The sequence below is a fragment of the Canis aureus genome, chromosome X (assembly GCF_053574225.1).
Source record: "Canis aureus isolate CA01 chromosome X, VMU_Caureus_v.1.0, whole genome shotgun sequence".
Taxonomy (NCBI): domain Eukaryota; kingdom Metazoa; phylum Chordata; class Mammalia; order Carnivora; family Canidae; genus Canis; species Canis aureus.
In genome coordinates this window covers 87,100,474-87,127,017 of record NC_135649.1, presented here as the reverse complement: position 1 = coordinate 87,127,017, position 26,544 = coordinate 87,100,474, and the positions used below count along the sequence as shown (strand labels likewise).

Below are 26,544 nucleotides of genomic sequence, written 5' to 3'. Positions count from 1 at the left end.
ACTTATAGGAATTCCCTGAAGCAAATAGGGAAGCTATATATTGTTTTATAGTCTTATCTTTATTGGGTGAGATTTTTCTGGAACAAATAACTAAGTCATGTTGAAACAGGTAATCTCAATTCTTAGTCCCATTTGCTCTGTGATTTTTTTTAAAGATTTTATTTATTTATTCAGGAGAGATACAAAGAGAGGCAGAGACACAGGCTGAGGGACAAGCGGTTCCTCACAGGGAGCCTGATGTGGGACTCAATCTTCAGATGGGGATCATGCTCTGAGCAAAAGGCAGACGCTCAACCACTGAGCCACCCAGGCATCCCTGATGTGTGATGTTGATGTAAATGGACATATGTCTCACATGCTTAAAAAAATTATACCAGGCCACCTGGGTGGCTTAGTCAGTTAAGTGTCCGACTTGTGATTTCAGCTCAGGTCATGATCTCATGGCCCATGAGATCAATTCCCAGGTCAAGCTCTTCCCTCAGTGTGGAGTCTGCTTCAGATTCTCTCCCTCCCTCTCCCTCTGCCCCTCCTCCCCACTCGTGTGCACTCTCTCTCATTCTTTATCCTTCTAAAATAAATAAATCTTTTAAAATATATCTCATGTAACCCTCACTTTCACCCAGTGAGGGGGAAAATTATTGTTGTCCCCACTTCCCAGGTGACGAAGTGGAGGCATTGAGCTTTTAGGTACCTCATCTTGGTCACCTAGCTACCAAAAACCTCAAAAGGAGGTCTGCCCAGGCTCTGTGCTGTGCCTCTCAACCATTAGGCCAGGTATGCCTTGACTCTAGACATGAGATCTGGAAAAAAAATCACCAGAAATGGAGGCTTTTCTCATAGACAGTCAACAAGTTCAAATACACAGCTGCACTGCTGCATTTTAGCCTCCAAAAGCATGTTACCACAGGAGCCACACCAGCAGTCTGCACCCTACATTTCAAGTACAGTTGGAAGGTTCTTCCACCAAGAGATTTTTTTAAGGTTTTATTTATTTATTTGAGAGAGAGAGGGTGTGTGAGAGAGCACAAGTGGGAGGCAGAGGCAGAGGGAGACGGAAAAGCAGACTCCCCACTGAGCAGGGAGCCCAACATGTGGCTCAATCCCAGGATCCCAGGATCAGGACCGAAGCCAAAGGCAGATGCTTAACCAACTGAGCCACCCAGGCACCCCTCACCAGGTTTTTAAATATAAATCAAGGAAGAAAAAGAAGCTGGGATGAGCCACAAAATTTAATTTAGTAACAGGGCCCCAAAAGGAGGCCTTTGCAACCTTGTGGAGTTTCCTTGCAGGTATCTGCAAATAAGGAAGGAGATCTGGAAAAGATGTGTGCAATGGAAATGACCCCAGCTCAAGGCTTAGGAAGACATTCTAATGGGATACATTTCCTCCTACAGTGCCAGAGGGACTAAGAAAAATAGCAAACATTCACTGAGCATTTATGGCATGTCAGGCACCTTTGGGGTTCTCATTGCTTTACATACATTATCTGATTTGGTCCACAGAACACCTCACTGAGGCACAGTGGAGAAATCAGGCCTACTTTACACAGTCAATGGAGAAACATAATATAATTTAAAGGGAAGTTCATGGAGAGCACTACTGCTCTATTTACATAAAATAAAATTAAGAAAATAAAGATAAATATCTATTGCCTATAGATTTCTGTAACTTTGTGTAATTGCTGGAGAAAGGGATTTTGACATTTACCCAAATTGAATTGTACCTGTTATTTTCCAGCTATTTATTTAAAGGCAATCGTATTACATCCTCCACCCATCAAATTGGATAGCATGTCTATCAGATAAAATGGTTAAGGATTTTTAAGGTAACAAAACACAAGTGTAAACAACAACGATTCATCTTTCAATGGACACTGAGGCTCCTTCCACAGTTTGGCTATTGTGGACATTGCTGCTATAAACATTGGAGTGCAGGTGTCCCGGCGTTTCACTGCATCTGTACCTTTGGGGTAAATCCCCAACAGTGCAATTGCTGGGTCGTAGGGCAGATCTATTTTTAACTCTTTGAGGAACCTCCACACAGTTTTCCAGAGTGGCTGCACCAGTTCACATTCCCACCAACAGTGTAAGAGGGTTCCCCTTTCTCCACATCCTCTCCAACATTTGTGGTTTCCTGCCTTGTTAATTTTCCCCATTCTCACTGGTGTGAGGTGGTATCTCATTGTGGGTTTTGATTTGTATTTTCCTGATGGCAAGTGATGCAGAGCATTTTCTCATGTGCTTGTTGGCCATGTCTATGTCTTCCTCTGTGAGATTTCTCTTCATGTCTTTTGCCCATTTCATGATTGGATTGTTTGTTTCTTTGGTGTTGAGTTTAATAAGTTCTTTATAGATCTTGGAAACTAGCCCTTTCTCTGATACGTCATTTGCAAATATCTTCCCTCATCCTGTAGGTTGTCTTTGAGTTTTGTTGACTGTATCCTTTGCTGTGCAAAAGCTTCTTATCTTGATCAAGTCCCAATAGTTCATTTTTGCTTTTGTTTCTTTTGCCTTCGTGGATGTATCTTGCAAGAAGTTACTGCGGCTGAGTTCAAAAAGGGTGTTGCCTGTGTTCTCCTCTAGGATTTTGATGGAATCTTGTCTTACATTTAGATATGGTTTATGTATACAATGGAATATTACTCAGCCATTAGAAATGACAAATACCCACCATTTGCTTCAACGTGGATGGAACTGGAGGGTATTATGCTGAGTGAAGTAAGTCAATCGGAGAAGGACAAACATTATATGTTCTCATTCTTTTGGGGAATATAAATAATAGTGAAGGGGAATATAAGAGAAAGGAGAAGAAATGTGTGGGAGGTGTCAGAAGGGGAGACAGGACATGAAGACTCCTAACTCTGGGAAGCGAACTAGGGGTGGTGGACTCCTAACTCTGGGAAGCGAACTAGGGGTAGTAGAAGGGGAGGAGGGTGGGCGGTGGGGGTGAATGGGTGACAGGCACTGAGGGGGGTACTTGACGGGATGAGCACTGGATGTTGTTCTGTATGTTGGCAAAATGACCACCAATAAAAAATAAATTTATTATAAAAAAAACAACAACGACAAAACAAACGTATCGGAATTTTTTCTGGGTAGATAAATGTTCTTTACAATATCTAAATGAATATCAAATACAATTGAAACCCAAGAAAGAATATTTTAACTATAGAAATGATCAAGGATACATTACATATGTATAGAATAACCTCCTTATTTTATATTTAAAAACCACAAAGTGGTATTTCTTCCCATATGAAAGCAACCCCCAGGGCACCTGGGTGGCTCAGTGGTTGAGCATCTGCCTTTGGCTGAGTCATGATCCCAGGGTCCTAGAATCAAGTCTCACATCAGGCTCCTCACAGGGAGCTTGCTTCTCCCTCTGCCTGTGTCTCTGCTTCTCTCTCTGTGTCTCATGAATAAATAAAAAATAAAAATCTAAAAAAAAGAAAGAAAGCAATCCTCACCATCACCCAAAGAAAACATAAAATGTAAGGAAATTCCATTTCAAACAAAATCAAGAAAAGCCATGGCAAATTATAACCTAAAAAACCATCTACCAAATGCAGTGTAATTCGAACCTAAACAGAGGTAAAGGCCAAGACAAATCTAAAATTTTGCAGATGCTGGGGAGTAATTGGTCATAACCACTGAGGACATGCTACATTCCAAGAAGTGTTCGAAGCATTAATTAATTTAATCTTACCAGCCCTGTCAAGTACTTTTATTATCCCCATTTACAAACAATGAAATAGAGAGGCACAGATAAAGTAACTCACTCAAGATCACTGTTGGCGAGCAAGAATTCCTGTCCCCTTCAAGGTCCTTCTAGCTAGACTAAGAATCAAATTGATATGAGACACATTAACAGGAAGAAATCCAATTTAACAGTGTACACATGGGAATCCACACAGACATGGAAACTCCAAAGACAGGCAAAATGCAGTGTATAAGTCATCCTGAAGTAAGAAGAGGATGGGAGACTGGGACTTCAAAAGGAAAAAGCACATTTCTGAAGAAGAATGAAAAAGAGTCTATATTTAGTAAACAAATATTTACTGGATCACTCAAAGAGTGGGACACAGAGAGAACTTCGGTCAAACAGGCCTTGCCAGATTCCTTCCAGTCCACCCTGAATAGCTTATATCATAAAGTAGTGATCTATAGTGATAGCTCTCTTCCCAGGGCAGATCCTCTACTTAAATTCTTTTTTTTAATATTTTATTTATTTATTTATGAGAGACACAGAGACAGAGGCAGAGACATAGAGAAGGATAAGCAGACACCCCACAGGGAGCCCAATGCAGGGCCTGATCCTAGAACCCCAGGATCATGCCCTGAGCAGAAGGCAGATGCTCAACCACTGAGCCACCCAGGTATCCCATCTCTACCTAAAATTTTTTACACAGTTGTGGGGGAAATAAAGAGGTGAAGGGGAGAAGAAAAATTCTTGTCTACCTTCAAGGTCTCCCAGCTGGTCTAAGAAGTCAATTTACATAAAACAGATTAACAGAGGGAACAGTTTTATTACATGTGCATAGATGCCCAATTATAGAATGGATACCTAAAAAATTACCCAGGTAAGCAGTTTTTATATTTTTTAGACAAAGAGATAACCAATCTATGGAGAATTGGCAGGACAAAAATACCTGAAGTTTGGGAGCTTCAATTAGAATTTAGACTAGGGTAATAAATTAGTAAAGTTACAAGGGTTGTTCACATAGCCTTCTGGGCTCTACATTTCCTATCTCTGGTGATAAGGATTTTTCTTTACATTCTGATACAAGGAAGGTACCTTTCACATGGGAGATTTATTTCTTGCTTTCAAAGGGACAGAGGAGGGTCTGAGTGCCTTTGCTACATATGCTGTCTCTTAAGTGACTTTTATTTAAAATAATCAATATGCCAAAGTAGCACATTTTGAGGTAGCTTGCCCTTGGCCCCTACAGAGCTCTTCCTGGATCTGCTGGGTTGTGATTGCTTTTTGACCCTAAATAATATTTGTGCCAAAGTGGTGCATCTTGGGGCAGCCTGCTCTTGGCCCCTAATTATCACACAGCTACTAATTATCAGAATTAGAGTGTGAACTCTGGAGTTTGAGTAGAGCACAAAGCTTTTCAAAAATAAGTAGCACACGAATCTCTTGCTTAACAGAGCAAGTTCTAGTGCAGGGCTGGGATGAGGTAGGGGATAATGAAGGATAATCAAAAGAAAGATAGGCAAGGGCAAGGCACCCCCATCCTAAGAGAAAACTACACTTAAAAGGGAAAAGACCGGGCACCTGGGTGGCTTAATCCATTAAGTGTCTGTCTTTGGCTTGAGTCATGATCCGAGTCCAGAGATTGAGTGCCACATCTGGCTTCCTGCTCAGCGGGGAGTCTGCTTCTCCCTCTGCCTCTCCTCCACTCGTACTCTCTAGCTTGCTCACTGTCTTACTCTCTCTCTCTCAAATAAATAAATAAAATCTTAAAAAAAAAACAATGGAAAAAAGACCCCATCCTCTTATTCTACACCACTCCAGAAGAACCCCTCCACCCAATCCTTCCCCATGCAAACAACTACCTGATAGGTAGATGAACATGTGGATGAAAAGCTGATTGGGTAACGCACAGGGAGGGCTAATCAGATTAAAACAGCCTGCCAACAATCTCATAAAAACCTCTGGATTTAAACCCCAAAATAGCAACCTTCTTCGGTCCCCTTCTTCTTCGGGAGCTTTGTACTATCACTCAATAAATGTTGCTTTGCTGCCTACCACTCTTCATCTGGTCTACCTCTTCATTCTTCAACATGGTGTGACCAAGAACTGAGGACACCAAAGGAAAAGAAATCCTGAAACAGAAAGACTCCTTAAACTACTCTCTGACACAGTCACAGAATGGCAGCGTAGGTCACAAAGTGGCAGCGTAGGCAACCCCAATTAAACCATCTTTTAGAAACACATGGTCAGTGTGGCAGCGAGGCAAGGCGAAGGGAGAAGAGGAAATGTAGCAGTGGAAAAGTTTTTCCTTCTTCCCTTCAAGGTTCTTTGGCTGGTCTAATAATTAAATTGACATAAGACAGACATATAGGAGAAAAATAAACAGACATTTAAGAAACCTGTATGCCTCCTGTATGCATGGAAGAAACCCAGGAAACTGGAGTAACTCCCTGACATGGCCCTAAATACCATTTTCAGCAAAAGACAAAGAAGAAGCTGGGGGTGGGGTATCCCTTATGAGAGATTACCAGGCCAAGCACAGTAAATAAGAGTACGGTTGTCATACAGATTTAGGTCTTTGCCTTCTCCATTGGTAAGAGTTCCTAAAGACTTAGCCATCCCTCCCTTGCTAGTACAGCAAGAGAGATGGACTTACAAAGGGAGATTTCTCTTATACATTACAAATGTTTCTTACAAAAGGGTAATTTCTCGCTTTTCAGAATTTCACCTATGTCTGCGGTTTCTTAAAAATAATGAGCTTCAAAAATCAATATGCCAAAGAGGCATATTTCAGGATGGTATATTTTAACTCTCCTTCAGGAGGCAACCAACTTGTAGCTAATCTTTAGCAGGACAAGACTGTCAAATGCCAAGTTGTCACTCTCAAGAAGCCTGTGGTACAGGGGGTTTTACTCTAAGACTGCCAGGTCAATCTTATCAGCCTGAGCTTCACAATCCACTTAAACCCATTCTGACATTCTGGATTTGAACCCAAGCAGGCTGTGTGTCACACACAGTTCTTCAGCCAACAGTCTATAACACATGTCCCGCAGCATATTTTGAAGATAGTTTTATATCACTGGGCTCAAGATGGATTATTCACAGCACAGGTTGGTCACTGGAAAATAAACTGGGGGAGGAAATGGAGGGAGCCCTCCTTTACTCCATTAGCCCAAATAAACTCTAAAGACTTGAAATGTTTAAACATAACAAAATGAAACATTTAAAACCCAAGAAGAGGGAATCCTGGTTGGCTCAGTCAGAAGAGCATGTGACTCTTGATCTCATGGTAGTGAGTTTGAGCCCCATGCCTACTATCAGAGACAGTGGTTCATCACACCACAAAATGTATTTCTAGGGGTACCTGGGTGGCTCAGTCAGTTGTGCATCTGACTCTTGATTTCAGCTCAGATAGTAATCTCGGAGTCTTGAGATCAAGCCCTGAGATGGGCTCTGGGCTTCTGGCTCAGTGAGGAGTCTGCTTGAGATTCCCTCTCTCCCTCTCCCTCTGTTCACCCCCTCCCGGTTTGTGCTCTCTAAAATAAATAAATCTTTAAAAAAATAAAATGTATTTCTATATACATCTATATAGAACATAAATTTAATCCTTACAACAACCTCATGAGGCACATGTTCAGAAATCAGCCCTACCTTTAGAAAGTCAATGTGTAATAATAATGATAAACTATAAACAATGGTTCAAGTCATATTATATGTTATGTACATGAACTCTGTTAATGTTTAAGAGATTCTGGCAAAGAGTCTGTTCTTGACCAAACTCTAATAGAGCTCCTCTAAATTGTCTTTTCAACTAGGGCTTGACTTTTGGGCTTCTTAGCAAGAATCCCGCTAAGCCAGTTTAGCCAGAATCACCAGTCCTTGATATCTAATCAGTTTCAAGCTTTAATTGCATTCTTTGTCCTCCACCATCCCCTCAGTGATGTCCAATCGACCTCGCCTGTCTTCAGGAAGAATTCTGTTAGGTCACTGTAGCCAAAATCCCTCATACCTCTGATGTTTCCTTTCACTAATTTTTCCATCAACTGACTTCCACTCTGCTCCTTGGCTAAAAATTCCCATTTTTCATTTATGTATTTGGAGTTGAGTCCTCTGTCCCTCACTGCAAAACCCTATCATGGTGGTTCTGAATAAAGTCTACCTTCCTTTTCTTTCACAAGTGTTGTGAATAACTTTTTCTTTAACAAATCCTAGGTTGAGGTAAACCTCTCTTTACAATTCTAGGCATAAATCCATGTTTTAAGCCAGTGGCTGCCATTGATGATAGACACCTGCCATTATGGTCTCAGTAATGGAGAGGATACCCTAACTTTCTCTGTGTTGCTGAGTTACTTTCTCTGGTCTTAAAGTCTTGAGTGTGGGTGCACAACCTCATGATGGAATCTGGTTATGGTTCTCTGCCTGGCTCCCCTGGGGCAGAGACAAAAAGAATAATTTCATGTTCCTGGATGGAAGGCAGGGCTCTGTGTGAAATGTGGGATTCCCAACGTTCTCTGCTTTCACAAGGAGAAGCAGAATATAACATCCCCAAATACGCCTCTTTGGCATTAGGATTATCTTGAACTGGTTATTTTTTTAAGAAACAACAAATACAAGAGAGGCTCTAAAAACTGGCTAGAAGGTACCCTTTTGTAAAAGGAACTCCCTTTGTGAGGGTGTCTTCTTCTCATAGTCTAAATCCCTAAAACTCGAATCAATGGAAAAGGCAATAATTTAAATCTGCATAACTATCTTACCCTGGTTTAGGGTGCCTTGCTTTATAACCTTTCATAACTGACTCCCAACACTCACACACACACACACACACACACACACACACCCTCTTTCTCTTTAGCTGGAGATAGTATAGAAGGTGGTGGTTTGAGCCATTTTAGAGAACTAAACAGCTCCTGGGTGTCTCCCATGTATACAGGAGGCATACATATTAGTAAATTTTTGTTTTTCTCCTTTTAATCTTTTATTATTGGGGGGGGGTCTCAGCCAAGAACTCAGAAGGACAGAAGAAAAATTAATTCTCTTCTCCTTATACCAGCAATAGGAAGAGGCTCAATACTTGACAGCTGTGACAAGGAAAATTGTCCATGAGAGGGTAACTTAGCAATCCATAGTGGCTGAAAATATGGGCACTACAGTCATCAGACTGGGATCCAATACTGGATCCAACATTTGCCGACCCTGTGACCTGACTTCTCTCTCATTTTCTTTTTGGTTGAGGTATAATTGATTTACAACATTATATTAGTTCCAGGTGTGCAACATAATGATGGATATTCGTGTATATTGCAACATGATTATCACAATAGGACTTCTCTTTTTAATGGTTTCCTACCAGAGAATTAAGCTCTAATGCCCCAAAGCAATCACTGGATGCAACACACAAATTTCTCTCCTATGGACCTAGAATGGTGCTAGCTATTTGCTCTCTTCATAAGAAACGAGAAAACACTCACTCAAATCTTTTTTTTCTAGGGCTTAATTCTCACACTGAACCCCTAATGAGAGTAGTTGCAGGCTAAATAAATCACTTCTCTTTTCCATGCCTATTTTTTTCATTCTAACTTCTAAAGTGTGGGTACAAATTGTACCTTGTTCATATTTTTTAATGAGAATTTAATGAGCTAAGACATGTAAAGCACTTAAAACAGTGCCAAGAACAAAAATATATGTCACTGTTATCAATATCACATTCATATTTGTATTTTCCGCTTCTTCTTGAAATATGGGTGCTCAGTAAATAGTTGAGAAATGAACAGGTGTGTGCGTGCATAAAGATAAACAGTAGTACTGTGCAGAATAAATTAGGACAGATGGGAGGCAGAAAGACTCCTTGAAACCCGCTGGAATAATAACAACTATATATATATATATATATATATATATATATATATATATATATATATTTGAAGAGGTTTTGAAACAGGGGAACAGTAGTGAAAATGGTGAGGATGCAGGTTTCTGAAATGTTGCAGAGATGACTCCACAGAACTTAGGATCTGACAGGATATGGGCAGTGGAGATAACTCATAGCTGTTAGCTTGGGTAACTGAATGAATGAATAATGTCATCCAGAGAAAGGAAAAAAAATTCCAAGGAGGAATTGATGAGCTGAGTTTGAGACATTTGGGTAATTAATCTTATAAGAAATCTTTTTCAAAGATTTAATTATTTATGAGAGAGAGAGAGAGATTGAGAGAGAGAGAGAGAGAGAGAGAGAAAGCATGAGCGGGAAGGGCAGAGACATAGAGAGAATCCCAAGCAGACTCCATGCTGAGTGGGAGTCCGACATGGGACTGGATCCCAGGACGCTGAGATCATGACCTGAGTCCAAACCAAGAGTCAGAAGCTCAACCGAATGCACCACCCACATACCCCTAATCTTACAAGACATCTTTTTTTCTGTAAAGATTTATTTATTTATTTATTTATTTATTTATTTATTTATTTATGAGAGAGAGAGAGAGAGAGAGAGAGAGAGTGAGGCAGAGACACAGGCAGAGGGAGAAGCAGGCTCCATGCGGGGAGCCTGACGTGGGACTTGATCCTGGGTCTCCAGGATCACACCCGGGGCTGAAGACCGCGCTAAACCGCTGAGCCACCCGGGCTGCCCTGATCAATCTTATAAGACTGGGTATATATTCCAAAAGTTCTCCTGTTAAACCCAAAGAATCCTCCAATCAGGATTGCATTCAAAACATTTCTAGAAGAGAACCATATTTGGTGGCTTGGTTGTATGCTTACAAGTCACAAAAACAACTATAACGATCTTAGGAAGAAGCAGCAGAAGGGTGCAGGAATTTATTGCTGTAATACAGGAGAATATGGTGGAATTAATTGGGAAGAATATAGCAAAGCCTCAGAAAGAGTTATAGTTGGGAAGGAGAGCCAGCACGTATCAGGAAGGGCTCTGTCTCAGAGTCTTCTTTCTTGGGTTGGCTTCCTTATTCTCTCCCTGGAGACCAGCCTTTTACTCAGGTCATCTGCTTGGAAGTGGCCATGACACCTGTAGCCAATGTCAGTATTCCCCCCAGACCTCCACCAATCCTTTTTTGTGGATCCCTTAGCTTTGGTATACTTTCCCTTCTGACGGTTAGCATCTGCGACCTGTTTAGAGGAGAGAACTGAGGGGGATCCTGGAGTCATTTGCTGGATGTGGCAGAAATGGAAGTGCCTGAGAATTTACATTCCTCCACCTCTAGGGTAGGCCCTAGACAATGATAATGTCTGAAGGCTTCTGAATGCCTGTTTCCTTGCCTCTTGGGGAAAACCTATATTCACAGGTTTTACAGTGGAATAAGACTGAGTTGGGGATCCCTGGGTGGATCAGCGGTTCAGCACCTGCCTTTGGCCCAGGGCGTGATCCTAGAATCCCTGGATCGAGTCCCGCGTCAGGCTCCCAGCATTGAGCCTGCTTCTCCCTCTGCCTGTGTCTCTGACTCTCTTTCTCTCTCTCTCTATCATGAATAAATAAAATCTTTAAAAAAAAGGGACTGAGTTCCCCCACCCTCTGTGGGACTTTTGCTTTTCCCTTTTCCTACCCTGTTTCCATCAGTCCCTGACTGATTTTTCTCGTGAACATTTACTTAATGATTTATTTGCAGATATATCGTCATCTCAGGGTCTGCTTTGGGGGAACCCAACTAGATGCATTAAAAGGTGTCTCCCCACGAAGATATTGGACATAAGATCACTATAGATGTAATTAGTTAAGATGAGGTCATTAGAGTGATCAGTATCCACAGAAAAGGGGGACATGTGGACACAGATGGACATGCATAGAGGGAAGACCCAGGGAGAAGATGGCCACATGGCTTGATTGAGGTAGCTACCAGCCAAAAAACGCTAAAAGTTTCATCGAACGCAAGAAACTAGAAGAGGCAAAGAAGAATTGTCCCCTAGAGCTGCCAAGGAGAACATGATTTCAGACTTCTGGCTCCAGAATATGAAAGACTACATTTATGTTGTTTAAACTACTCAATTTGGGATATTTTATGATGGCAGCCCTAGGAAACCAATACACTCATCAAGAGTAAATCTGCTCCCAAGTTTTACATCTCTTCTGGCTAAGAGATCATCAGAGATGGACACCAGATTGTCTACGCTCCTATTCTAAGCACAGATCTTGATTGGAGAACACAGGTCCTTCAGTGCTATGTAGGGGGTAGACTAACAGAGTATAAACATCAATATTGTGATTAAGAGGAAACAGTTCCCATAGCAAAGGGGAGCGCTCTTGAGCCCATGGATGGAGAAACACTCCCAAAATAGCCACTGGCAAGAGATTTTCTCAGGATGGAATTTCCCTGTCCTTTGTACAGTCCTAAGTATCCAACAAAAACTGATGGAGGAGTTTGGTTACTTTTTCAAATTCAGAAGATGTTCCAAATTTATAGGGATCCCAAAACATGAGATTTGAAAAATCCTCCAAGTTGATTAGTGTTGCCATTTTGATTCCTTGATTTGGCTTCTCAATGGCAACAATGCACGCTCCAGAATAACATTAATTCGGAATGAACAACAAATCCTGCTGTGCATTGAAACATGAAGTCAATTTATGTCAAATGTTGTTTCACAGAGCTTGAAACATAATAAACAGAAATGATACCAGTAAAATCTACGAATTTATTTAGCAGCAGCATAGTACTTTGGATTTTAAGCCAACTCTAAAAGAGAGGAGAAAAGAAATAAAGTTAAGGAAAGGGTTTTTGTTTTTGTTTTTTTCCTTATGAATCAAACTGGAAGCAGAACATTTTGCACACTGGCTCAGACATTGAATCTCATTCCCACCATTTCAGCAGTAGCCAATTCGAATCTGATTCAAAGCTGATGGTTTTCAAGCAGTTACTAGTATACATGTGTCTATTAATGGACAGGCACTGAGTCCCATTTCTCTTCTACTTCCTCTACTAATCAAGTTATGAAATGTGATTTTCAGTAACTCTGAACATATGTGCGATGAAATGAAATATAATTTGTTTATTTCAACATCCATCCAACTTTTCCTTTTGAATAACATTTATTTTCTCTTTTAGAGCAGAGGAATTTCAAAAAAAGGAAACTGGCTCCTTGAAGTTTCTTCTTGAGTGGAAGTAGTAGCTTTCTAATAAACTGGCTATTTTTTAATAAATTTATTTTTTATTGGTGTTCAATTTACGAACATACAGAATAACACCCAGTGCTCATCCCGTCAAGTGCCCCCCTCAGTGCCCATCACCCATTCACCCCCACCCCCCGCCCTCCTCCCCTTCCACCACCCCTAGTTTGTTTCCCAGAGTTAGGAGTCTTTATGTTCTGTCTCCCTCTCTGATATTTCCCACACATTTTCTCTCCTTTCCCCTTTATTCCCTTTCACTATTTTTTATACTCCCCGAATGAATGAGACGATATAATGTTTGTCCTTCTCCTATTGACTTACTTCACTCAGCATAATACCCTCCAGTTCCATCCACGTTGAAGCAAATGGTGGGTATTTGTTTTTTCTAATGGCTGAGTAATATTCCATTACATACATAGACCACATCTTCTTTATCCATTCATCTTTCGATGGACACCAAGGCTCCTTCCACAGTTTGGCTATTGTGGCCATTGCTGCTATAAACATCGGGGTGCAGTTGTCCCGGCGTTTCATTGCATCTGTATCTTTGGGGTAAATCCCCAACAGGGCAATTGCTGGGTCGTAGGGCAGGTCTATTTTTAACTCTTTGAGGAACCTCCACACAGTTTTCCAGAGTGGCTGCACCAGTTCACATTCCCACCAACAGTGTAAGAGGGTTCCCTTTTCTCCGCATCCTCTCCAACACTTGTGGTTTCCTGACTTGTTAATTTTCCCCATTCTCACTGGTGTGAGGTGGTATCTCATTGTGGTTTTGATTTGTATTTCCCTGATGGCAAGTGATGCAGAGCATTTTCTAATAAACTGGCTAACTGTTGGCTATCACCATGGATTACCCAAAACCACACCCTGCAGTAAAGATTCTGATACAAGTGTTTTAATGATGGATGGGTTTCTAGGGAAGCCTGGCCAAAGGGGAGGAAAAAGAAAGCAAGCAAACATGTCTTAGGCCAGATCTTCACCTCTATGCGATCCTGAGGAAGTTACACCTCAGATGTTGTGCTGTTTCTAGTGTAATAGCTGGGAGTTCTTACTTCTGCACCCATCGGTCATTGGATAATGGTCACCCAGTGCTCTGGTCTCAATGTTTGTGTCCCTCAGACTTTTACATGTCAAAAACCTAATCTCCAAGGTGGTGGTTTCAGGACCTTGTGTGTGTGTGTAGGGGGGAGTCTTTGAATGGTGACTAGATTATAAAGGTAGAGCCCTCATGAATGGGATTAGTGCCCCAACAAAAGCGACCCCACAGAGCTCCTTCGCCCCTTCTACCATGTAAAAACACAAGAAGTCTACAAGGCCATCATTTGATCATGCTGGTCTCAGACTTCCAGCCTCCAGAACTGTGATAAATAAATTCCTGTTGTTTATTAGCCACCCAGTCTGTGGTGTTTTGGTATTTTGTTACAGCAGTCCAAACAGACAAAAATGGGTTGTGGGCTAGGAGAAGGCATGTGAACTCCCTGGCAATTCCAACTTTATGATGTTGTGACAGAGCAGACCCAGTAGCCCCAAAGGCAAGCCTCCAAAGACAGCACCAGGTGTGCGCTGCTGAAAGTAAAACACACAGGACTTGAAGAATAGCGCTTAGAAATTGCAAAAGGAAAACACATATTAAAAAAAGGAAAACACACACATACACACATGACAACAAAAAAAAATTGAAGGTGATGGATATGTTTAGAATCTTGATTGTGGTGATGGTCTCACAGGTGTATGCTTATATCCAAACTCACCAAAATGTATACATTAAATATATGTGCATGTATTATATATCAGTTATGCCTCAATAAAGCTAAAAAAGCAAAAGTTAAAAGAAAGAGATCATTAGTATACTTGATAATCTCATTTATAATGATCTCATTAGGATAGAAAGTACAATTTTTGGTTCAGCTTCTCCCCAAAATTAGATGGCCCACTTTGGCCTTCTGTATTATAACCTCCATGCTAAACCTAGATTCCAGGGTCACAGTATGTCAGCTTGGATGTCAATGTCTTCAGTCCCCACTAATGTCACAATATGGATCTAACATAGACTCATACTTTTGCCTTCTCTTTTTTTTCCTTTCTCCAAATTTTTATTTAAATTCCAGTTGGGTCCATTCATGGACTAGCCTGACTTGTTTGAGTAATGCCACTGTCTTTCAATGACTATATGACATTAATGAATTTAGAATAAGATAGGGACACCTAGGTGGCTCAGTGGTTGAGCATCTGCCTTTGGTGCTCCATGAGTCCCCCATTGGGCTCCTGGCAGGGAGCCTGCTTCTCCCTCTGCCTATGTCTCTGTGTCTCTCATGAATAAATACATAAAATCTTTAAAAAATAAAAATAAAAAGTAAAAAAAAAATAAATTCCAGTTGGTTGGGACGCCTGAGTGGCTCAGTGGTTGAGCATCTGCCTTCGGCCCAAGGCGTGATCCCGGGGTCCAGGGATCGAGTCCTACATCGGACTCCCTGCATTGAGCCTGCTTCTCCCTCTGCCTGTGTCTTTGCCTCTCTCTCTGTGTCTCTTGTGAATAAATAAAAAAACCTTTAAAAAATAAAAATAAATTCCAGTTGGTTAACATACAGAGTAATATTAGTTTCAAGTGTAGAATTTAGTGGCTTGTCAATTACAAACAACAGCCAGTGCTCATCTCAAGTGCTCTCCTTGATCTCCATCACTTATCTAACTGAACCCCACTTCCTACTCATCTCCTGTCCAGTTTGTTCACCCTCAGTTTGTTCTCTATAGTTAAGAGCCTCTTTCCTCATTTGCCTCTCTTTTTTCCTCCATGTTCATCTGTTTTGTTTCTTAAGTTCACATATGACTGAAATCATATGGTATTTATCTTTCTCTGACTGACTTATTTTACTTAGCATAATATTCTCTGGGTCCATTTATGTTGCTGCAAATGGGAAGATTTCATTCTTTTTGATGGGGACCCACTGGGACATCTGGGCTCTTTCCATATTTTGGCTATTATTAATAATGCTGCTATAAACATCAGGATATATATATCCCTTCAGATCAGTATTTTTTTATCCTTTGGTTAAATATCTAAATAGTGTGATTCCTGGATCATAGGGCAGTCCTATTTTTAACTTTTGGGGGAACCTCCATACTGTTTTCCTAGAGTGATTGCACCAGTTTACATTCCCACCAACAGTATAAGAGAGTTCCCCTTTCTCTGCTCCTTGCCAACACTTCTTGTTGCCTTCTTCAATTTGAAATCTGATTGGCTTGTGACATAGGCTTCATTGAAGGCAAAACCATATCTTTCACAAGACTATAAAACTGCAGTTGCTGAAATCATTATTTTAGACAATATAATATTTTAAACATCAGGAGAAATTTTAAGTCTATTTATTAAGCTTTCACTATGTATTCAGGAAAGCCAATTAAAAATACCATAATTATACATGTCTTCCTGCCATGATCACTATATATTGACTCATTCCTGACAAAATCTGAAGAAGAAATAAGATTCCTTTTCCACAGCAATCTTCCCATGGCCTGCTATATTGGGAAGAATAAGCCAGAAGGGCTACAAATACTGTAACTAATCATTGCAGTGTCCAGGTAAAACTGCTATAACTTGGCAACGTGAGCCCAGACTTTGTCCTCAACTTCTTTCTTTGGAGAATTTCTACATGTTTGGGTCTCTCTGAAATCCTGAGGAGGCAGTTAGAGATATCTACTTATGTGAGAGGTTGATTTGCCTTTGGGAAGGACATTCCATACGCAAGAAGAATCATAAGGGCAGTTTGGTCAAAGACAGTAGCCAGTATCTGAGGGAGAAGAGAAATTTTGGAAAACAAAACAAAAAAAGAATGAGTCCCTTTAGTTGTCACTCATTTCTCCAGTCCATATCCAACAACTTCATGCCTAAGCCCCAACAGGAGGAGGCTCTAATAAATGAATGAATGAAAAGTTAATGTCTAAGGCCATTTGTATGATAAGACATCAGCCATGTCAGTTTTGGTACCTTTGCTGGTAATGGCAAATGGCATGGCATTACTGGCTCATTTCTTCCATGTATCCTAGATGCTCTTTTCTTCTGTTTTAATGTAGAATCTGATTATCTAAAGCTATCTCATTCATCTTGGGAGGTCAAATACATCATGTTCAGAAAATTTTCTCCAAATCTCAATCCAAGGCAGTGTGACCTCAGAAGGCACCATTAGAGCAGGGCTCAGTGATACTGGAAATGAGGGCTGGACATGGCCACCTCTGCACAAACTCTGTGGGCACAGCAGTAGCAGGAGAAACAGCAGGCCTATTGGTAGGTATTACCCCAAGATACCACCTTGGGAATAAGCAGTAAAGGAAGAAGTGATCACTTAATTTAACTGTTTGGAAGAAAAATGATGGGAGATGGAATTAAGGGTATATAAAAGCCATGCACAGAGACTAGCCTTTCACTATGCGAGGATGCAAAATGAAAACAGTGAACCAGGAAGATGACCTCACTGGACACTGAATCAGCTGGTGCCTTGATCTTGGAATCGCTAACCTCTAGAATTGGAGGAAAATGAAAAGAAAAAGGAACAGATAAAATCTCTTCAAAAACAGCTACTCAATGTCAAAAAGGGGTGGGGGAGGGCAGGCACCTGGGTGGCTCAGTGGTTGAACATCTGTCTTTAGCTCAAGTCATGGTTCTGGGATCTTGGGATCAAGTCCCGCATCAGGTACCCAACAGGGAGCCTGCTTCTCCCTCTGCCTATGTCTCTGCCTCTTTCTGTGACTCTCATGATTAAATAAATAAGATCTTTAAAAAAAAAAAAAGGCAAGTTGAAGTACAGAGTCAGAATGAATGTATTGCTCACCTGAAGGACCAGGTGCAAGAGATAAAGGCCAAAACCAGCACGGAAAAGTGCTACATGAAAAGAAATACTGAGTTGTAAATTTCCCAGACCCAGAAAAAAGGTAAGAACACAGAGGAACTCTTGCAGGAATGAGACTGAGAAAGTAAGGTTGAAAACCACGACACGGGATGCCTGGGTGGCTCAGTCGGTTAAGCCATCTGCCTTCAGCTCAGGTCATGATCTCAGGGTCCTGGGATCAAGCCCCACATCAGGCTCCCTGCTCAGTGGGGCGCCTGCTTCCTCCTCTTCCTCTGCCTGCCCTTCCCCCTCGCTTGTGCTGTCAAATAAATAAATAAAACCTAAAAAAAAGAGAAAAGAAAACCAGAGACGAGAACCGGATTCATATGGAGACTGAAATGTTCCTTAGACAGGAGCTGCAGAAACTGGCAGAGAAGCGAGGGTTTTGGAAGGAGAAATTCGATCCGGACACAGATATGAAACAGAATGAACCAGATGCTCTCAAAGCTGCAAAGGCCTTTGACTTAACATACCTTCAAGAGCTTGCAATGATGCTAGGAGAATATGAGTAGACCACGATTAAAGATCATATAGAATATGAGAAGACCAGAAAGAAGTCAAACGGGATAACTTGGAATTACACAGCATTATAAAGTTCCAGGCCTGGCAGCGAAGTGCTGTGGTATGGGATGAAATTGATGGTTTCAAAATGCCTGAAAGGGGAGCTCCTGGCTCAGGCATTGAGCATCTGCTTTTGGCTCAGGTCATGATCCTGGGATCCTGGGATCCTGGGATCAAGTCCCACATCAGGCTCCCTGCAGGGAGCCAGCTTCTCCCTCTGCCCATGTCTCTGCCTCTCTCTCTCTCTGTGTTTCTCATGAATAAATAAATAAAATCTAGAAAAAAAACCCCCCAAAACCAAAAAGCCTAAGAAGGATAAAGATGATATCAAGGATTCAAAAGGAAAAGGCAAAGACAAGTGGCAAGGCAAGAAAAAGTAATGGAGTCATCTGTGTTTTCCTCTGGTATTCTGGAGAGGAAAAGGAAAACTTGAAAGCATAAGAAATATCTTTTGCCATCACAGATAACTCATCTATGGTTGATTCTTATTTGGACATTCTCCCCCTCTTTTCAAATATTTATTTATTTATTTATTTATTTATTTATTTATTTATTTATTTGAGAGAGAGAGAGTATGTGTGGTGGGGAGGGGCAGAAGGAGAGGAAAAATCTTAAGCAAACTCCGCACTGAGTGCAGAGCCCCATTTAGGGCTCAATCTCACAACCTGAGCCAAAATCGAGAATGGGACATTTAACTGACTGCACCACCCAGGCATCCCCTACTTCTTTTCAAGTAAGCTCTACACCCAGAGTGAGGCTTGAACTCACGACTCCAAGATCAAGAGTCACATGCTCTCCTAGGCGGAGCTTGGTTATTTCACTTTGCCCATTATAGTAGTTTACAAAACCTGAATCAGGATTATATCATTGATAGGGCTTCTCGATATTTTGAAACAATTTGGCTGAGTAGAAATATTTCTAGGAACCTTGTGAAGATCCTTCTTTGCTCTTTATCACATGAAAACAAAACACAGTTCATGGGTTTAGTTACAGTATTGCATTAAAGCTTTAAGGATTCCTATAATGTCTCTGATTCTGATTTCATTCAACTCATTTACAGTGAAAAAACTCTTAGGAGCAAAATGAAGTATTCAGAAGAATTATAAGATGATGTTTATAAAATATCTAGCATAATTTATACACAGTAAAATTTAAGTAAAGGATGATTCCTAAAAAACAAATCCAGAGATTAAAAAATTATTTATTAAGCACCTGTGTATAAATAACAGGACCCCTGAGATCTATCATTTTACCACTCTATCATTTTTTTAAAGATTTTATTTATTTATTCATAACACAGAGAGAGGCAGAGACACAGGCAGAGGAAGAAGCAGGCTCCATGCAGGGAGCCCAACGTGGGACTCGATCCCGTGACTCCAGGATCATGCTCTGGGCTGAAGACGTCTCTCAACCGCTGAGCCACCCGGGCTGCCCAACCACTCTCATTATACTGTTAAAAGTAATACAACTATGCCAGCACCTACCAAACCCACTGTGGCCCCTCTTCATATTCTTTTCCCTTTCCTCTAGCAGTAACTATAGTCCTGACATTTGTGATGATGATTTCCTTATTTTTCTTTATAGTTTTTTAACTTAAGTATAGATTCAGATGTAATATAGTTTCTTTTGTCTTGGTTTTGAAAGTGTTTCTGAATAAACCCATGTCATTAGAATTTTTGTGACTGTCTTTTTTTTTTAAAGATTTTATTTATTTATTCATGAGAGACACAGAGAGAGAGGCAGAGACACAGGCAGAGGGAGGAGCAGGCTCCATGCAGGGAGCCCGACTCAGGACCTGATCCCCGGTCGCCAGGATCACACCCCGGGCTTAAGGTGGCGCTAAACCGCTGAGCCACCCAGACTGCCCCTTGTGACTGTCTTCTTTAGCTGAACATTATGTTTATGATAGTTGGATACAGCTGTTTTTCCTTCATTTTCATTTCTGAGTGTATTTTCTGGATACAACAGAATTTATGTAAATATATTTAAATGAGTGTGACTCTTAATCTATCTGTTCATGTGGTAGATTATATAAATTGATTTTCTTTTTTTTAATGTTTTTTTTTAATTATTTATGATAGTCACACACACAGAGAAAGAGAGAGAGAGAGGCAGAGACACAGGCAGAGGGAGAAGCAGGCTCCATGCACCGGGAGCCCGACGTGGGATTCGATCCCGGATCTCCAGGATCGCGCCCTGGGCCAAAGACAGGCCCTAAACCGCTGCGCCACCCAGGGATCCCGATTTTCTTTTTTTTTTAGATTTTATTTATTTATTTGAGAGAGGGGTGAAAGCGAGAGAGACAGAGAGAGAGAAAGAGAACATACACCAGTGCGAGAGGGACAGAGGGAGAGAGAGAGAAGCAGGCTGTCCGCTAAGCAGGAAGCCCAATGTGGGGCTTGATCTTAGGGCCAAAGGCAGATGCTTAGCCAATTGAATCACCCAGGTGCCCCATAAATTGATTTTCTAATATTTTACCATCCTTGCACTACTGGGATACTGCTAATCATCCTTTTAAAACATTGCTGCATTGGGTCTAGTATCTTGTCTAGCAAATTTGCATTTATAATCATGAATGAGATTTACCTTTAATTATCTTTTCTCATACTGTTTTTGAATGGCTTTGAATATTGTTGGGGATGAAAAAATAATTTTCCCTCTACCATTCTAACTTCTCAACTGGAAACCTTGTAATGAAAGGTAAGCAAGACAAAAACAAACAGAAGTTTATTAACATGTCTGCCTCACGTATACAAGGAAGAGACCCAGGAAAAAATGAGTAACTTTCAGAGATGCCTTAGAACTCAGACTTAAATATCATCTTCACTTAAGGACAAAAGAAATATCTGCTTCTTGTGATTTAGTCATCTTTCTCTTCCTGGTACAGAGGAAGATACCCTTACATGTGGAGATTTCCTTTGTACATTTAAGTGTCCTTTACAAAAGAGTAAATTCTACTCTGTTTTCAGAACTTCTCCTGAGTCTGCTGTTTCCCAAAATAATCAGCTCAAAGTAATCCTTATGCCAAGAGGAATATTTTGGGGTGGCCTATTTTACCATCCCTCAATATCAAGGTTATATTAAGGTATGTTCCCTCATTTGATTGGGAAGAATTTGTGTAAGATGAAAATTATTGCTTTGTTAACTATTTGTTACAACTCCCCATTAAAGGCAGCTGGACCTGTATTTTTTTCAAATTTTTAGTCATTTTGGTATTTTACAGATACACAATGTATTTCTTTTTATGTATTTTATTTGGAATTTGCTGGTCTTTTTTATTCTGTGGATTATTGAACTTAAATTATTCTGGAAATTAAGAGTAATATCTCTTCGAATATAAACTCTGCCTAACTCATTATCTCTCTACTCTTTGAATCCTTAATCCTTTAATGTCACTAATCTCTAATCACTAAAAGAGGGAGCTCTTTTAGTCTGTTTCTTTTGTCCTTGCACTTCGTTCTGAAATGTGTCCTTTGACTTCTCTACCATTTCACTAATTCTATGTTCACCTGTGTTAAATTAGTTAATGAATCATCCACTTAGATTTAATATTCAATTATTATATTTTCATTAAATACACTTGTCCATTTTGTATAGGTTTCCATACCTTGCAAATCATTTCAAGGTTGTCTTTTATTAAACATCTTCTATATAGTGTTTTTTAAATTTGTTTTTTGATGATTTCAATATCTGAAGTCATGCTTCACAGGAAGCATAAATTTCTGTGGTCTATTTTTTTTTTTACTGATACTTAGTCATTATAATTTGTTTCTTTGTGTGCTTGGCTATTATCTATCTCTGTACTTACTACAAGCTGCCTACTTTTTGAAAAATTGTTTACATGAACTCTTTGATGTCTAACATGAATATGATTAATAAAAAAAGGATTTGCATCTACTTTGGCTTAATAGTTGATGACATTATCCATCCTCAATCATGTTTATCTAAATTCTTAGCTTGAAGCTTTTTTGACCAACCAGATGATGTAGGTTGTAAACCATCAAAGGTCTGACTTGTGCTTACAACTTTTGAGAAATGTTTTATGTACTTCTTTACTTAGTGCCAGTACTCCAAAGTCAAGGGGCTGGGACAAATATACTTCTCATTTAGCCTTTATTACATGTGATGGTATAGCTTGTGAGGTTACTAATTTAAGGAACAGAGGTCTCTTATCATGCTTTTACACTTGGGCAGATCCTGGGATTTTCTTTCCTCAAGCCCTACAAAAATATATAATGACCTCAAAGCATCAGGAACTTCAGTGCTCTCCTATCCCTCTGATTTTTTTTTTCACTTAGATTTGGCTTCACAATTTCCTACATGTCAGTTCTTTCTTACTTTTAAAGACTTTTGGGGATCTCTGGGTGGCTCAGCGGTTTAGCGCCTGCTTTTGGCCCAAGGCGTGGTCCTGGAGTCCCGGGATCGAGTCCCGCGTCAGACTCCCTGCATGGAGCCTGCTTCTCCCTCTGCCTGTGTCTCTGCCTCTCTCTCATTCTCTCTCTCTCTCTCTATCATGAATAAATAAAATCTTTAAAAAAGATTCCTTAAAGACTTTTAACTTTATTTAGATTTTTGTTTTTAATGACAGAGTGAATCTGAATTCCTGACCTGCTCTATTATTTGATCACCTATTTATACTAAGGATGGTTTGGCTTGGGAATGCTGAGTTTTATTACAATGATTACTTTTGACAACATTTCTAGATAAAGTATAATTTTGAGGCTTTTTCACCTCTTTCTAATATTTGGGAGGATGGAAAAGTGGTGAGGTATTTGGCTTAATGATGTGTTTATTAATGACAGTAATATATTTATACATTTGGCCCAAAGAAAGAGAATTCTCTTGACTATATTCATGCTGATAAAATGTGTTGAAATGAAATATTTCATATTAGTATTATATGTACTTTTCAATTTAAGATTGTGGAATTGGATGATGAGGTTCACAACATGCTACTTCAGAATACAGCACCTGGGCAGACTGAATATTTTAAGCTGAGTTCGAGAAAGCAGCAGAAGCAGGAAGCTCAATATGAACCTCCAGCATATTTCTTCCCTGAAACAGGTCAGAAAATCTTCACATGAGAGATGCCCTCCCCATACCCAGAGGAAAGAAACATCTTTATTACTGAAGACAAAGGGATGCCAAGAAAAATCCTAATAAACCAACCTTGCTAAATATCCTGCTAATTCTTGATATGATTACTGCATATGCTTTAATCTCTCACAGTACTCCATGACTGTCTACTTTTCATCAAACCAGCAAAAAAATACACAGGTCTGTTTCTTTGAGTCTTCATTACCTTATGGAAGGTTTGCCTGTCACGTAAAAGTTCTATTAAGTAAACATATATGATATTCTCCTTTTAATCTTTGTCAGTTTAATTTTCAGACACAGCCAGGGACCCTAAGAGGCTTGAGGAAAACTTATTCCTCCATACAGGTCATAAATCTTTCAAGGGCAGAGACTAGGTCTATTTTGTTACTTGATTCCACATAGCAGCTAACACAGAGTAGAAATCAACAGATATTTATTCAATGAGTAAATTAATAAAATTGGTAAAGAAATCCATTGTGCATTTGCTGTTACCTCTACTGGATACCATTAAGATTTTTCTTTTTCTCTTTTTCTGTAGAAGTAACCCCCCCAAACAAAATAATCTGTGTAAAAAAAAACTCTACTGACTTCTGATATAATCTAAGTATTGGTGAGGGGATGGGTAGAGGAAGACTATAAGCAGTTAAAACACCTCAGGAGAACAGAGCAAAGAGTAAAAACTTTGTAGGTGTTCTTTGAAATTCTGATTAGCCAAGGAACTCCTGCAAGGAGATCTGGCCTCTGAAAGCAGAGTTCCAGGTCCCTACCTCCCACTGAATAGGTAAACATACGTGAAAAGCATATATTAAAAAGGAGAGCATAATCATAGGAAATGTTTTAATGTTCCTTCTGTGATGAGCCACACAGATATATACTATCTCCACTATTTATGCAAAATGCATTCATTCAGCAAATGAACAGCATTTTCCTTCCCTGCAGATATGTCCAAGAATTAATTTGTCTTCCAGGGGGCTCACATACGCATGGGAGGGATTTCTGTACATGAAAAAAATCAAAGTAGAGAGGTTTAGAGAAGAGAAAAAAATTTCTGCTTGGGAGTGAGTTCATGGGAGAAGTGGAGAGATGACAGATATATGGTCATGTTGATATATTAAGTTTTTCATTCTATTGCACATATTTTCTCTTCCTTGACTGTCTTTTTCCCATATCTCCATTGTTTGGAAAAATATGTAGTTTATAAGCATGCATAAAAGTTCCACATGTTTCTTTCTGAAAGATTCTAAGAAAACAAATTCAAAGATTTATCTCTACTTAAGGATATTTGTAGGGGAGTAAGGAGGAACTAGGTAATCTCTAGAATTAAAGATCAATAGGATACAACAAAAGAATAAGCACATAAATAATACAGAACCTCCCTCTGGTTAATATCTTTACCATATTGACCAATGGACTGATTTGGAAGGGTAAGGAATGTTGAAGCAGGTATGAATTTCATTTAGGTCTATTGGAAAATTGCCCAAGCACTTTATTAGAGGTAGTAATGATGTTCCAGATTTTTGAAATATATTATGTAAAAATATTCATTCTTAGAGTAGGCTTAGTTCAATTTTTCTTTTTCAGATTCTGCTTTTCCCATGAACAATCTTTAAAGATCTGCTTTTGAGGGGTACCTGGATGGCTAAGTTGGTTAAGCTCTTGAATTTCAGCTCAAGTCATGATCTCAGGATGGTGAGGTCCAGCCTCGGCGGGCTCTGCACTCTGTGGATTCTCTCTCTCCCTCTTCCTTTATTTCTGCCCCTCCTCCTGCTCATGCCCAAGCTCTCTCTCTCAAATAAATAAACAAATCATTAAAAAAAGATCTGCTTTTAAAAAAAGTCTAAAAGTATTTTTGAGCTTAGTTTGATAATTGAATTGTTTAGCTTAGTCTAATGTATTTTACATTTAGTATAAATAGTAGGAATGAGAGCTAGGATCACTTAAAACAATGGGCAGAGAGCTAGGAAAATATATGTAGATGTACTAACCCATGCATACACACATATCTACCATTCTATTTATATGTTTATTAGAGTAAACAGAGGTCATAGCAATGACTCTTGACTCTAATCTAGCACCACAAGGTTTATTCTAGTCTTCCCCCTTTACTGATTTATATAACTTCTTTTTCCAACACTGAGAAACCTGGACCTCATTATCTACTACAAGGGTCAATAAATGTTTACTATAAGGGGCCAGATAGTAAATATGTTAGGATTTGTGGGCCACACTTCCTCTGTCATATCTCTTCAGCTTTGAATTTCTTTTTTTAAAAAAGATTTTATTTATTTATTCATGAGAGACACAGAGAGAGAGAGGCAGAGACACAGGCAGAGGGAGAAGCTGTCTCCATACAGGGAGCCCGATGTGGGACTCAATCCCAGGACTCCAGGTAGGATCACACCCTGGGCCTAAGGCAGGTGCTAAACCACTGAGTCACCCAGGGATCCCCCAGCTTTGAATTTCATATAATTTTTTAAAGTAATCTCTAGGCCCAGCATGGGGCTAGAACTCACGACCCAAGATTAAGAGTTACATATTCTGGGACACCTGGGTGGCTCAGTGGTTGAATGTCTGCCTTCGACTCAGGTCGTGATCCCGGGGTCCTGGGATTGAGTCCCACATTGGGCTCCCCACGGAGAGACTGCTTCTCCCTCTGGCTATGTCTCTGCCTCTCTCTCTGTGTCTCTCATGAATAAATAAATAAAATATATTTTTAAAAAGAGTTACATATTCTATTGGCTGAGCCAGCCAGGTGCCCCCTCATGTATCATGAAGTACTATTTTTCCTTTGATTTTTTTTTAGCCCTTTCAAACTGAAAAAGAAGTACTTTGTGGGCCATTCAAAAATGAGCTAGATTTGGCCCATGGGCCCTAGTAAGCTGATCCCTATTCTATAATACAATTATGTGTTCAATCGTGGTGTTCACAAAGTTTCAGAATTGCTAACCTATACCTCTGAGATAAAAAAAATTATCAGTTAGAGCAGGGTTTGTATAGAGTTCTTTTAGTCTTTGTCCTTACAGTCAACATGTTATTTCCAAAGCTTTTACATCACCTCCTTTCTTCTCCACTCCCATCAGTGTGATAATGTCATTCTTGGAAGTACGGTTATTTTCCTTTGTCATGGTCTGCATTTCAAACTGGGATTCCACGGCATCTTGTGTGTGTGTGTGTGTGTGTGTGTGTGTGTGTGTG

At 40.0% G+C, this 26,544-nt stretch overlaps 1 protein-coding gene and 1 pseudogene across 14 annotated transcripts in view; one reads left to right on the top strand and one right to left on the bottom strand.

Moving 5' to 3' along the window:
- LOC144308934 (dynein regulatory complex protein 9-like) overlaps positions 1-18,632 on the top strand; it is a 62,064-nt pseudogene extending 43,432 nt beyond the window's left edge.
- The window catches only part of LOC144308397 (uncharacterized), a 469,309-nt gene that overhangs the window by 104,238 nt on the left and 338,527 nt on the right, over positions 1-26,544 (bottom strand). The window lies entirely within an intron of this gene.